Raw genomic sequence first — 13,795 nt, forward strand, 5'->3', positions numbered from 1 at the left:
TACATACCAGGATCAATAAGCTCCATGGTGCAATTGCCCCTCATCCTTCAGGACCTAGATCAAATACCACCTCCTCTGTGGGACCTTATCTGGCCTTCCTAACAGAGAGCACTATAGAAAACTCTTTGTCACAGTACTTTTGTATTGTGTTCATTTACACACCTACCTCCCCAAATTCTGGAAAAGATTCCCAATCTCCTTCATAATAAAAGAAACGCACACTAAACTACAAAAAAGATGCTATTTTAACTTAGATGGTAAATATCAACAGTTCTGATATTTGGTTTAGAATAATAGGCATTCTCATATATTTTTAGTGGGAGTGTACACTGGTTTATGATTACTGTTAATAGAAGACAATTTAGAAATTTCTGTCTTTATTTATTTATTTATTTATTTATTTATTTTTGAGACACAGTCTCACTCTGTCACCCAGGCTGGAGTGTGGTGGCACTATCATGGCTCACTTCAGCCTTGACCTCCTGGGCTCAACTGACCCCCCAACTTTACTGCCCCCTGCCCCCCATCCTAGGCTAATAAACTGGTGAGATTTGGCATGAGAAGGAATAACAATAGTAGCATGAATGCATTTTTGGCAGACCCGAGTCGGGGAAGGGAAATGTTGACCTGGAGGGGTGATGCGAAATATGACAACTGACAGGTGGGTGATTAAAGGCCCACTTATACTGCCAAACACCTGTGGGTAGTCCTGCACCAACCACACTATGCATCTTATCGTTAAATTGGTGTCCTTTGCCATATCTCCTTTTCCTCTCGGGGAAGAAAAATGTCCTGGCACCACTTCAGTCCCCTTCATTTTTCAGAATGCTGATATTTATTTATACTTGAGGAGTGCTTTAAAGTAATTTTTTTTTCTTTTGAGACTGAGTCTTGCTTTGTCGCCCAGGCTGGAGTGCAGTGGCATGATCTTGGCTCACTGCAACCTCCGTCTCCTGGGTTTAAGCGATTCTCCTGCCTCAGCCTCCCAGGTAGCTGGGACTACAAGACCGTGCCACGCCTGGCTAATTTTTTGTATTTTTAGTAGAGACGGGGTTTCATTGTGTTAGCCAGGATGGTCTCAATCTCCTGACCTCGTGATCTGCCTGCCTCGGCCTCTCAAAGTACTGGGATTACAGGTGTGAGCCACCGTGCGTGCCCATAAAGTAATTTTTAATTGGTTGTATGTTTCACAACCTGCATAGGGAAACTCAGGCACTGCCTGCAACTTTCCCATGCAGTAAGTGTTGCAACCTCACACCACATTTCAGTACAGAATCTTTTTTTTTTTTGTTAAGATAGAGACAGGGTCTCCCTATATTGCCCAGGCTGGTCTCAAACTCCTGGGCTCAAGGGATCCTCCTGCCTTGGCCTCCCAAAGTGCTAAGATTACAGGCATCAGTCACCAAGCCCTGCCTCAGTACAGAATCTTGAGTGTAATTATGTTTCATAATGAACTTTGGTTTCATCAGATGAAGATTGAATTATAGCACTGCAACTTTTATTTATCCACAAGTGAATTACTTAATATTTGTTTTCATTACTACAGATTTAAAAAGGCTTTCAGCAAAAGGCTCTCATTTGCCTCTCACGTGATTATTGCCAGGAAATGAGAAACCAAATTACATCCTGAATATTCCTTGCTGCTGCCTCAACAACAGACCTAAAACAATAACAGGCTCAAATTAAGATAGAAATAGAACTATGGGGTTGGGGGGAACTAACGTTAGCAATATACAGTGCTAATTTAGCACAGAACACTTATATAACCAATGTACTTTATGCATCACTAGGGCACCTAAACATTTATTCAATAAGCAGCTATCGGCTGCGTGTAGTGGCTCACACCTGTAATCTCAGCACTTTGGGAGGCCAAGGTGGGTGGATCACCCAAGTTCAGGAGTTCAAGACCAGCCTGGCCAACGTGGTGAAACCCAGTCTTTACTAAAAATACAAATATTAGCTGGGTGTGGTGGCCCATGCCTGTAATTGCAGCTACTTGGGAGGTTGAGGCAGGAGAATCACTTGAACCCGGGAGGCGGAGGTTGTAGTGAGCCAAGATTGCACCACTGCACTCCAGCCTGGGCTACAGAGTGAGACACCGTCTCAAAAAAAAAAAAAAAGAAAAAGAAAAAAAGAAAAAAAAAAGCAGCTATAGAATACTTGGCATTTCTTTTACTTTTCCCTCTGATTTCTAGTTAATAACTGTATTTGAATATTATGTAATCCTATATGCCAGGTGCTATTTTAGGCACTTTATGTATCATCTCATTTTCACACTTTGACTTCACATGTCTATTCTCCTCCTAACTGCCTCTTCCTTCTGTAGCTCACAGTTTGCCTCTGCCTCCTACTTTTTTCCTCTTGTCTCTATTATTTACTTTCCTCCCATTATTTTTCTCTCTGTTTCACCTCTGTCCTTGGAAAACTTTTTCCGTTTTTCCTGTGATTCCCATCCCCTGCTGCCCCATCCTTCTCCTCTTTGCCTGCCTGTAGTGTATGTTGATAGATATGAAGAAAATTCAGAGGAAAGTCACAAATAGTTTTTCTTAAAATACTTTTAAGTTTTAATGACCACTAGTAAGTGTATGAGGTTTTGGTGCTCCACATCCTCACTATTTAAAAAGTTTTTGCCATCCCGGTGGGTGTGTAGTAGTATGTCATTCAGGTTTTAGTTTGCATTTCCCTGAGCACAATGATGCAATGATGTTGACTATCTTTTCATGTGCTACTGGACACTCACATATCTTCTTTTTATTATTATTATTTGTGTGTGTGTATGTGTGTGTGTGTGTGTGTCACCCAGGCTGGAGTGCAGTGTCATGTTCTGGGCCCACTGCAACCTCCGCCTCCCAGGTTCAAGCTATTCTCCTGCTTCAGCCTCCCAAGTAGCCGGGATAACAGGCGCATGCCACCATGCCTGGCTAATTTTTGTATTTTTAGTAGAGACGGAGTTTTGCCATGTTGCCCAGGCTGGTCTCGAACTCCTGACCTCAGGTGATATGCCTGCCTTGGCTTCCCAAAGTGCTGGGATTAGAGGCGTGAGCCACCACGGCCAGCCACATACCTACTTTGGTGAAGTATCTATTGAAATATTTTTCCCTTTCAAAAAAAGTGTTGTCTTTTTTTTACTGAGTTGTGGGAATTCCTTATATATCCTGGATACTGGAGCCTTATCTGATATATACTTTGTTAATAATTTTTCCCCAGTGTGTGGCTTGCATCTGTTTCCTAGTGGTGGCTTGTTGGGCTGGATGTGGTGGCTCATGCCTATAATCCCGGCACTTTGGGAGGCCGCAGTGGGCGGATCACAAGGTCTGGAGTTCGAGACCGCCTGACCAACATGGTGAAACCCCATCTCTGCTAAAAATACAAAAATTAGCCGGGCGTGGTGGCACGTGCCTGTAATCCCAGCTACTCATGAGGCTGAGGCAGGAGAATCACTTGAACCTGCGAGATGGGGGTTGCAGTAAGTCGAGATCGAGCCACTGCACTCCAGCCTGGGAGCAGAGAGAGACTCCATCTCAAAAAAAAAGAAGGCTGGGCATAGTGGTTCATGCCTGTAATCCCAGCACTTTTGAGAGGCCAAGGTGGGTGGATCACAAGGTCAGGAGTTCAAGACCAGCCTGGCCAAGATGGTGAAACCCCATCTCTACTGCAAATACAAAAATTAGCCAGGTGTGGTGGTGGGTTCCTGTAATCCCAGCTACTTGGGAGGCTGAGGCAGGAGAATCACTTGAACCTGGGAGACGGACGTTGCAGTGAGCTGAGATCTCACCACTGCACTCCAGCCTGGGCAACAACAGCAAGACTCCATCTCAGGAAAAAAAAAAAAAAAAGATGGCTTATTGTTGTTTTGAGACAGTCTTGCTCTGTCACCCAGGCTAGAGTGCAGTGGCATGATCTCGGCTCACTACAGTCTCTGCCCCCCAGCTTCAAGCAATTCTCCTGCCTTAGCCTCCTGAGTAGCTGGCACTACAGCTGCACCACCACACCCAGCTAATTAATGTATTTTTAGTGAAGAGGAGGTTTCATTATGTTGGCCAGGCTGGTCTCAAACTCCTGACCTCAAATGATCTGCCTGCCTCGGCCTCCCAAAGTGCTGGGATTACAGACATGAGCCACCGTGTTCAGCATGTTTTGTTTGGTTTTTGGTTTTTTCAGACGGGGTCTTGTTCTGTCACTCAGGATGAGTGCAGTGAAGCGACCACAGCTCACTGCAACCTCAAATTCCCAGGCTCAAGAGATGCTCCCACCTCAGCCTCCCAAGTAGCTGGGACTACAGGCACGTGCCACTGTGCCAGACTAATTTTATTTTATTTTTGTGGAGATGGGTCTCCCTATTTTGCCCAGGCTAGGCTGAACTCAAGTGATCCTCCTACCCCAGCCTCCCATGCCTAGCCAATGGTGGCTTTTGGTAACCAAAAGTGTTTCTTTTTGATGAAGTCTACTGCTTTCTCAAAACTTCACCTATTCACAAGTCAAGATGTTATTTTCATGTGTCCTCTAAAAGCTTTATGGTTTTAGCTTTACATTTAGGTTTATGATCTTTCTCAAACTGATTTTTGTGTGTTATGAGCTGGTGGAAGGGATTTATTTTTTCCATAAGGATATGCAGCATAATTTATTGAATTACTTTCATTTATTCATTGGATTGCTTTGGTGCCTTTTTGAAAGTCGAAGGCTGCATAAATATGGGTGCTTTGGTATTTTTTGAACTATTATTATTTTCTAATTCATTTTTAAATTATCTTTTTGTTATCAATTTTTTACTTTATTATATTCTGATCTGAGGATCTGGTCTATATAATATTGATTTTTTAATTTAAGAAGACCTCTCTTTTGGCTTAGTACGTTGTCAGTTTTATTAAATAATCCTTTGTGCTTGAAAAGAAAAAGTTTTTTCTCTAATATTTGGTTTCAGAGTTCTATGTAGGTCATTTGAGGAACTGTTTTAATTGTGTTGTACAAATCTTCATACTCTTTTTTCTTTTTCTTGAGACAGAGTCCCTCTCAGTCACCCAGGCTGGAGTGCAGCGGCTCGATCTCTGCTCACTGCAAGCTCCGCCTCCTGGGTTCACGCCGTTCTCCTGCCTCAGCCTCCCGAGCAGCTGGGACTACAGGCGCCCGCCACCACGCCCAGCTAATTTTTTTGTATTTTTTTTAGCAGAGACGGGGTTTCACCATGTTAGCCAGGATGGTCGCGATCTCTTGACATCGTGATCCGCCCACCTTAGCCTCCCAAAGTGCTGGGATTACAGGCGTAAGCCACCGCACCTGGCCCTTCATACTCTTAATAAATCTTTTTTTGGCTTGAGCTCTCATTTTTTGAGATATGTGTTACAATCTCCAGCGAAACCCCGTTTCTACTAAAAATACAAAACATTAGCCAGGTGTGATGGCGGACGTCCGTAGTCCCAGCTACTCGGGAAGCTGAGGCAGGAGAATGGCGTGAACCAGGGAGGCGGAGCTTCCAGTGAGCCGAGATAGCGCCACTGCACTGTAGCCTGGGCAACAGAGTGAGACTGTCTCAAAAAAAAAAAAAAAAAAAAAAAAAAAAAATTGAAAAAGAGATATGTGTTACAATCTCCTACCTTGGCATGCTCATGGGATGGCAAGGAGGCCCATACACAGTTCAACTGGAGTGAGTAAAGGGAAGAAGAGTAGGAGTTCAAATCAAAGAAGCAAGTCATGCTGGATCATGTCTTAAAGGCTTGGATTTTACTGTGAGTGAGCTGAGTCATTTCTGAAGGGTTTTTTGAACAAAGGATTCAGTGATGCCGTTTAAAGAATGGAATTTCAATACCTGAAAATAATAAAAGCCACCTATAACAAACCCACAGCCAACATTATACTGAATGGGCCAGAGCTGGAAGCACACCCCTTGAGAGCTGAAACAAGACAAGGATATCCTCTTTCACCACTCCTATTCTGCACAGTGCTGGAAGTCCTAGCCAGGGCAACCAGGCCAAAGAAAGAAAGAAAATGCATCCAAGTAGGAAAATAAGTCAAATTATCTCTCTTCACTGACAATATGATTCTATACCTAGAAAACCCTAAAGACTCCACCAAAAGGTGCCCATCAATGGTGGAATGGATAAAGAAAACATGAAATATATACACCACGGAAAGCCGGGTGCAGTGGCTCACGCCTGTAATCCCAACACTTCGGGAGGCTGAGGTGGGCGGATCATGAGGTCAGGAGTTCGAGACCAGCCTAACCAATATGGTGAAACCCCGTCTCTACTAAAAATACAAAAATTAGCCAGGTGTGGTGGCATGCGCCCGTAGTCCCAGCTACTTGGGAGGGTGAGGCAGGGAAAATTGCTTGAACTCGGGAGGCAGAGGTTGCAGTGAGCTGAGATCATGTCACTGCACTCCAGCCTGGGCGATAGAGCAAGACTGCATCTCAAAAAATAAAAAATAAACAAAAAAAACCCAAAAAACAGAACTCATGAGAACTCAGTATCACAAAAATAGCAAGGGGGAAATCCACCCCCCAGATCTAATCACTTCCCACCTGGTCCCTCCTCCAAGAGTGAGGATTACAATTCAACGTCAGATTTGGGTGGGGACACATATCCAAACAATATCAATTATATACAAATATGGGAAAAAAGATGAATTTTCCACAGGGGGCCGGGGGGCAGATGGGGGTTCCATAAGAGACTAGTTAAGAGACTATTGTAGAAGGCCAGGCAAGAGAGGATGATGCTTTAGGTCAGGTGCAGTGGCTCATGCCTATAATCCCAGCATGTTGGGAGGAGGAGGTGGGTGGATCACTTGAGGTGAGGAGTTCGAGACCAGCCTGACCAACATGGTGAAACCCTGTCTCTACTAAAAATACAAAAGTTGGCTAGGCATGGTGGCCCATGCCTATAATCCCAGCTACTCTGGAGGCTGAGGCAAGAGAATCACTTGAACTTGGGAAGCAGAGGTTGCAGTGAGCCAAGATCGTACCACTGCACTCCACCCCAGGTGACAGAGCAAGACTCTGTCTCAAAAAAAAAAAAAAAAGATGATGCTTTGGACCAGGGTGGTATACAAGGAAGTGGTGAGAAGGCTTTGGATTCTGGAAATATTTTTAAAATAATATCAACAGATATTGTTGATACTTTAATGTGGGGTATGAGAAAAAGAGAGGATTCAAGGATGATGCCAAGATTTTTGGCTTGAACTATTGGAAGGGTGGAGTTAGTGGCTGGGCACGGTGCTCACACCTGTAATCTCAGCACTTTGGGAGACCAAGGCGGGAGAAACGCTTGAAGCCAGGAGTTCGAGACCAGCCTGGGCAATGTGGCAAATCCCTGTCTCTACAAAAAATACAAAAATTAGCTGAGCGTGGTGTAATGTGCCTATAGTCCTGGCTACTTGGGAGGCTGAGGTGGGAGGATAGCTTGAGCCCAGGAGGCAGAGGGTACAGTGAGCCAAGATTGCATCACTGCACCACTGCACTCCAGTCTGGGTGACAGAGTAAGACCCTATCTCAAAAAAAAAAAAGAGAAACAGGAGTGGAGTTATTGATAACTATGGTGGGGATTTATATTATGTACATATCTTCCATATATGCATATATCTTAGTCACCTCTCAGTAGTGCCTTCCTGATCAGAATCTTTTTTTTTTTTTCTGAGACGGAGTTTTGTTCTTGTTGCCCACGCTGGAGTGCAATGGGGCGACCTCGGCTCACTGCAAACTCCACCTCCTGGGTTCAAGTGATTCTACTGCCTCAGCCTCCTGAGTAGCCGGGATTACAGGCATGCGCCACCAAGCCCGGATAATTTTGTATTTTTAGCAGAGTCGGTGTTTCACCATGTTGGTGAGGCTGGTCTCAAACTCCTCACCTCAGGTCATCTGCCCGCCTCGGCCTACCAAAGTGCTGGGATTATAGTCATGAGCCACTATGCCCAGCGCCAGAACCATAAAAATATATTGTTTGTAGCTAATATATATTTATTATTTAATGTGTGAGGCATGATATCACTAATGTAAATATAATACTAAATTTTTTGTTTGCTTGTTTGTTTTTGAGACGGAGTCTCACTCTGTCACCCAGGCTGGAGCGCAATAGCATAATCTTGGCTCACTGCAACCTCGGCCTCCCAGATTCAAGCAATTCTCCTGCCTCAGACTCCTGAGTAGCCGGGACTACAGGTGCGTGCCACCATGCCCAGCTAATTTTTGTATTTTTAGTAGAGACAGGGTTTCGCTATGTTGGCCAGGCTGGTCTCGAACTCCTGACCTCAGGTGATCCACCCGCCTCAGCCTCCCAAAGTGCTGGGATTACAGGCATGAGCCACCATGCCTGGCCATATAATACTAAATGTTTTAATGCACATTAATAGTTAATCCTCACTCAAACCTAGGTGATAGGTCCCTTTAATACAAAGGGACACTGAGCCCTGTAGACATTAAATAACTCGTCCATGGATGCATAGCTAGTAAAAAGGAAGGCTGAGATTCTTTTTTTGTTTGTTTTTGAGACAGCATCTCATTCTGTCACCCAGGCTGGAGTACAGTGGCACATTCATAGCTCACTGCAGCCTTGAACTCCTGGGTTCAAGCAATCCTCCCACCTCAGCCCCCAGAGTAGCTGGGACTACAGGCACATGCCACCACGCCAGGCTAGTTTTTGTATTTTTAGTAGAGACGGGGTTTCACCATGTTGGCCAGGATGGTCTCAAACTCCTGACCTCAAGTGATCAGCCTGCCTCAGCCTCCCAAAGTGCTGGGATTACAGGTGTGAGCCACTGTGCCCAGCCAGAAAGCTGGGATTTTTTTTTCAGTTTGTAAGTTGTTACCAGATGCTCCTTACTTTTTCTTTAAAAATGCTTGTTTTAATTTTTGACCAGGTGACCGTCATAGTTCAAAATTGAAAAATACATGAAGCTTCTCTTTTAATCTTTTTTTGTTTTTTGAGACAGAGTCTCACTCTGTCACCCAGGCCAGAGTGCAGTGGCCAGATCTCGGCTCACACTGCAACCTCTGCCTTCCATGTTCAAGAGATTCTCCTGCCTCAGCCTCCCAAGTAGGTGGGATTACAGGCATGTGCCACCACACCTGGCTAATTTTTTTTTTTTTTTTTTTTGAGACAGAGTCTTTCTCTGTCACCCTGGCTGGAGTGCAATGGCACCATCTCAGCTCACTGCAAACTCCACCTCCCGAGTTCAAGCGATTCTCCTGCCTCAGCCTCCTGAGTAGCTGGGATTGCAGGTGTGCACCACCACGCCTGACTAATTTTTGTATTTTTAGTAAAGACAGGGTTTCACCATGTTGGTCAGGCTGGTCTCGAACTCCTGACCTTGTGATCTGCCCGCCTTGGCCTCCCAAAGTGCTGGGATTACAGGTGTGAGCCACCGCGCCTAGCCCACTCTTCTCAATTTGATGAGCACTTTATGTTTTAATCTTCTGATGCTCAGCTCCCAGCTCCAGGTGCAGCCACTCTTGAATACCTGTGAAATTCATAAACATGCAATGTCCTCCAGCAGGCCTCTCTGGGAGCCTCACCCACATGCAGATGACCCTGATGAGAGTCTAGAAAAGGGAAATAATAAACTCAGAGCACTTGAGAAAGATTTCCTTTGCTTATAAGTTAAGGTGAATGTACTTTAGGAAGTAACCCAGAAAGGGAAAGTGTCTGTCTAGGGCACATGGAAAGCCTTTCCTAAGGTGAGACAATGATCTGACTCTTGCAAAGACTGATTGCATACCAGCGTCTTGAGCAATATGCCACCTGATCAAGTGTGACACGTAGCACAGATCATTTTTGTGTTGCACAACCTTTCACTTTGTGCATGGGACTAACTTTGCTCTAGATTGGAGTCATTTCCTGTTAAAATGTTACATCTACTTTGTGGTGCTAAGAGGCTTACTGGTCTTATGATAAGATAGATAAATGACTCAGTAACTGTCTCTTCCTGAACTTTGGTCTAATTTGTGTTATAATGACATGTACTTCCCTGTGAACTTTCACCTAGATAGCTGATTCCCTGAAATTATTAACAGTACCGCAGGTGGGCCTAATAATCCTCTTCATTGATTTTGAGATATCTAAACACTTCATAAATATTAGCAAATACGTGTAAAGTTAAAACTCCTTCCTTTCTTTTTTTTTTTTTTTGTGAGACAGAGTCTTGTTTTGTCACCCAGGCTGGAGTGCAGTGGATCAGTCTCCGCTCACTGCTACCTCTGCCTCCCGGGTTCAAGCGAATCTCGTGCCTCAGGCTCCCAAGCAGCTGGAATTACAGGCGGGCGCCACCATGCTTAGCTAATTTTTTGTATTTTTTAATAGAGATGAGGTTTCGGCCATGTTGGCCAGGCTGGTCTCAAACTCCTGACCTCGAATGATCCACCCAGGTCAGCCTCCCACTGCTCTGGGATTCCAGGCGTGAGCCACTGCTACTGGCCAAAACTCCTCTATCTCACCCATAAAAAACAGCACTGGTCTATAATTTTCATCGTGTGGAAATACTAATAATTAATATTGATAGAGCCCTTACCACACGCTAGGTATTGTTCTAAGCCCTTTAGGTAATACTCTTACGAGGTGGGCTCTATTGTTATTATCCCAATTTTATTTTTTTATTAAATTTTTTTTTTTGGCTGGGCATGGTGGCTCATGCCTGTAATCCCAGTACTTTGGGAGGCAGAGGTGGGCAGATCACTTGAGGTCCGGAGTTTGAGACCAGCCTGGCCAACATGACAAAACTCCGTCTTTATTAAAAATAAAAAAATTAGCCGGGTATGGTGGTACACGCCTATAATCCCAGCTACTCAGGAGGTTAAGGCAAAAGAATCCCTTGAGCCCAGGAAGCAGAGGTTGCAGTGACCCGAGATTGCACCACTGCACTTCAGCCTGGGCGACAGAACAAGACATCATCTTAAAAAAATAAATTAAATTAAAAAATAATAAATAATTTTTTTGGAGACAGCGTCTCACTGTATCACCCAGGCTGGAGTGCAGTGGCACAATCTCTTCTCACTGCAACCTCCACCTACCGAATTCAAACGATTGTCATGCCTCAGCCTCCCAGGTAGCTGGGATTACAGGTGCCTACCACCATGCCTGGCTAATTTTTTGTATTTTTAGTAGAGATGGGGTTTCACCATGTTGGCCAGGCTGGTCTTGAACGTCTGACGTCAGGTGATCCACCCACCTTGGCCTCCCAAAGTGCTGAGCTTACGGGAGTGAGCCACCGTGCCCTGCCTTTTTTTTTTTTTTTTTTTTTTTTTTTTTAAGAGACAGAGTATTGCTATGTTGCCCAGGCTGGACTTGATCTCTTGGGCTCAAGCGATCTACATGCTATAGCCTCCCAAGAAGCTGAGGTTAAAGACCTTGCTCCAAATCCACCCCCTTTGTGAGAGCGTCCTTGCAACACTGACCTCATTCCTCCTCCCACTCTGACTCTAAATGAGCTGCTCCTTCAGCTATGTCCTCAAGGCATGGTATATCTGATTCTCTCTGTAGATGACATTCCATCCCCCATGTAGTACATTTTGCTGTTTATAATCTGTTGTAGAATGTAGGCTCCTTGAGATTGCGAACTGACACCATTTCATTTCTATATCCCTTTGCAAGTTCTACTTAGGTTTCTGCAACCTTCACCTCCTGGGTTCACGCAATTCTGCCTCAGCCTCTGAGTAGCTGGGATTACAGGCGCGTGCCAGCACACCTGGCTAATTTTTGGATTTTTAGTAAAGACGGGGTTTTGCCATGTTGGCTATGGCTGGTTTCAAACTCCCGACCTGAGGTGATCCACCTGCCTTGGCCTCCCAAAGTGCTGGGTTTACAGGCATGAGCCACCGTGCCCGGCCACATTATTCACATTTCAAGTGCTCAATTGCCATATCTGGCTGACAGCTAGTATATGAGCAACAGAGATACAGGGCATTTCCATCACTGTAGAAAGTTCAACCAGACAGTACTAATCTGGAAAGATCATTGGTACAGATCAGTGGAGTTACAGTTTGTTTGGTTTTTTGTTTTGTTTTGTTTTTTCTTTTTGAGATGGAGTCTTGCCATGTCGCCCAGGCTGGAGTGCGATCTCAGCTCACTGCAACCTCCGCCTCCCACGTTCAAGTGATTCATTCTCCTGCCTCAGCCTCCCAAGCAGCTGGGACTACAAGTGTGTGCCACCACGCCCGGCTAATTTTTTGTATTTTTAGTAGAGACAGGGTTTCGCTGTGTTAGCCAGGATGGTCTCGGTCTCCTGACCTCGTGATCCGCCCGCGTAGGCCTCCCAAAGTGCTGGGATTACAGGCGTGAGCCACCGTGCCCAGTCTGGAGTTACAGTTTGTATACCTTAAGAAACTGTTCTGGGAGGGTGGCGGCAGTGGCTTATGCCTGTATCCCAGCACTTTGGGAGGCCTAGGCAAAAGGATCACCTGAGGGCAGGAGTTCAAGACCAGCCTAAACTACATAGTGAGACTCCATCTCTACAAAAAATGAAAAATTGGCCAGGCGTGGTGGCTTGCCTCTGTAATCCCAGATGCTCAGGCGGCTGAGGCAGGAGAATCACTTGAGCCCAGTAGGTCAAGGCTCCAGTGAGCCATGATGGCACCACTGCACTTCAGCCTGGATGACAAGGTTAGACTGTCTCTTAAATAAATAAATTAAAGAAAAAAGCTGGGCACGGTGGCTCACGCTGCAATCCCAGCACTTTGGGAGGCCGAGGCGGGCGGATCACGAGGTCAGGAGATCGAGACCACAGTGAAACCCCATCGCTACTAAAAATACAAAAAACAATTAGCCGGGCGTGGTGGCGGGTGCCTGTAGTCCCAGCTACTCTGGAGGCTGAGGCAGGAGAATGGCGTGAACCCAGGAGGCAAAGCTTGCAGTGAGCCGAGATTGCGCCACTGCACTCCAGCCTGGGCAACAGAGCAAGACTCCGTCTCAAAAAAAAAACAAAAACAAAAACAAAAAACTGTTCCTGGGAGCCCTTGAGGGTAACATCGATCATAACATCGTCTTGGAGAAGAACTGTTAATGATTTACCTTTGGAATATTCCACACTTGTTAAATGACTCAGGCTTACAGTAGAGAAAGAAGAAAAAGAAAAAAAAAGCCATCAGTAAAACAACCATGTTAGAAAACTGCGCCTGGGCGCAGTGTCTCATGCCTGTAATCCCAGCACTTTGGGAGGCCAAGGTGGGAAGACCACCTGAGGTCAGGAGTTTGAGACCAGCCTGGCCAACATGTTGAAACCCCATCTCTACTAAAAGTACAAAAATTAGCCAGGTGTGGTGATGGGTGCCCGTAATCCCAGCTACTCAGGAGGCCGAGGCAGGAGAATCACTTGAACCCCAGAGGCGGAGGTTGCAGTGAGCTGAGATCGCAACCCTGCACTCTAGCCTGGGTGACAAGAAGGAGACTCCGTCTCAAAAAAAAAAAAAAACAAAAGAAAAAGAAAAAAGGAAAGTTGCTTTGAGGAAAACCTCAGTAATCAATCAGAATGTTGTATCTTAAAAGTAATTAACAATTGTGAAAGCATATTGCTGTAGGCCTTTTGCAAGATACACAGAGTAAAAATCAGGCACATAAAGGTTGGGATTATAAAAGGATGTTCATTCATTTTTCAAGTTTGTGTAGTAACTTTCCTGACATTTTTGTCAACTAAAAAAAAAAAAAGTAAGATGACCGGCCACCGTGGCTCACGCCTGTAATCCCAGCACTTTGGGAGGCCAATGCGAGTGGATCACCTGAGGTCAGGAATTCAAAACCAGCCTGGCCAACATGGCAAAACCCCATCTCTACACTAAAAATACAAAAGCTAGCCAGGCACGGTGGCACTTGCCTGTAAT

At 45.1% G+C, this 13,795-nt stretch overlaps 1 protein-coding gene across 13 annotated transcripts in view; it reads left to right on the forward strand.

Annotated features, from left to right (window-relative positions):
- PLIN2 (perilipin 2) overlaps window positions 1-13,795 on the forward strand; it is a 115,994-nt gene that overhangs the window by 59,905 nt on the left and 42,294 nt on the right. The window lies entirely within an intron of this gene.

This window comes from Symphalangus syndactylus, chromosome 9, assembly GCF_028878055.3.
Source record: "Symphalangus syndactylus isolate Jambi chromosome 9, NHGRI_mSymSyn1-v2.1_pri, whole genome shotgun sequence".
NCBI classification, from domain to species: Eukaryota; Metazoa; Chordata; class Mammalia; order Primates; family Hylobatidae; genus Symphalangus; species Symphalangus syndactylus.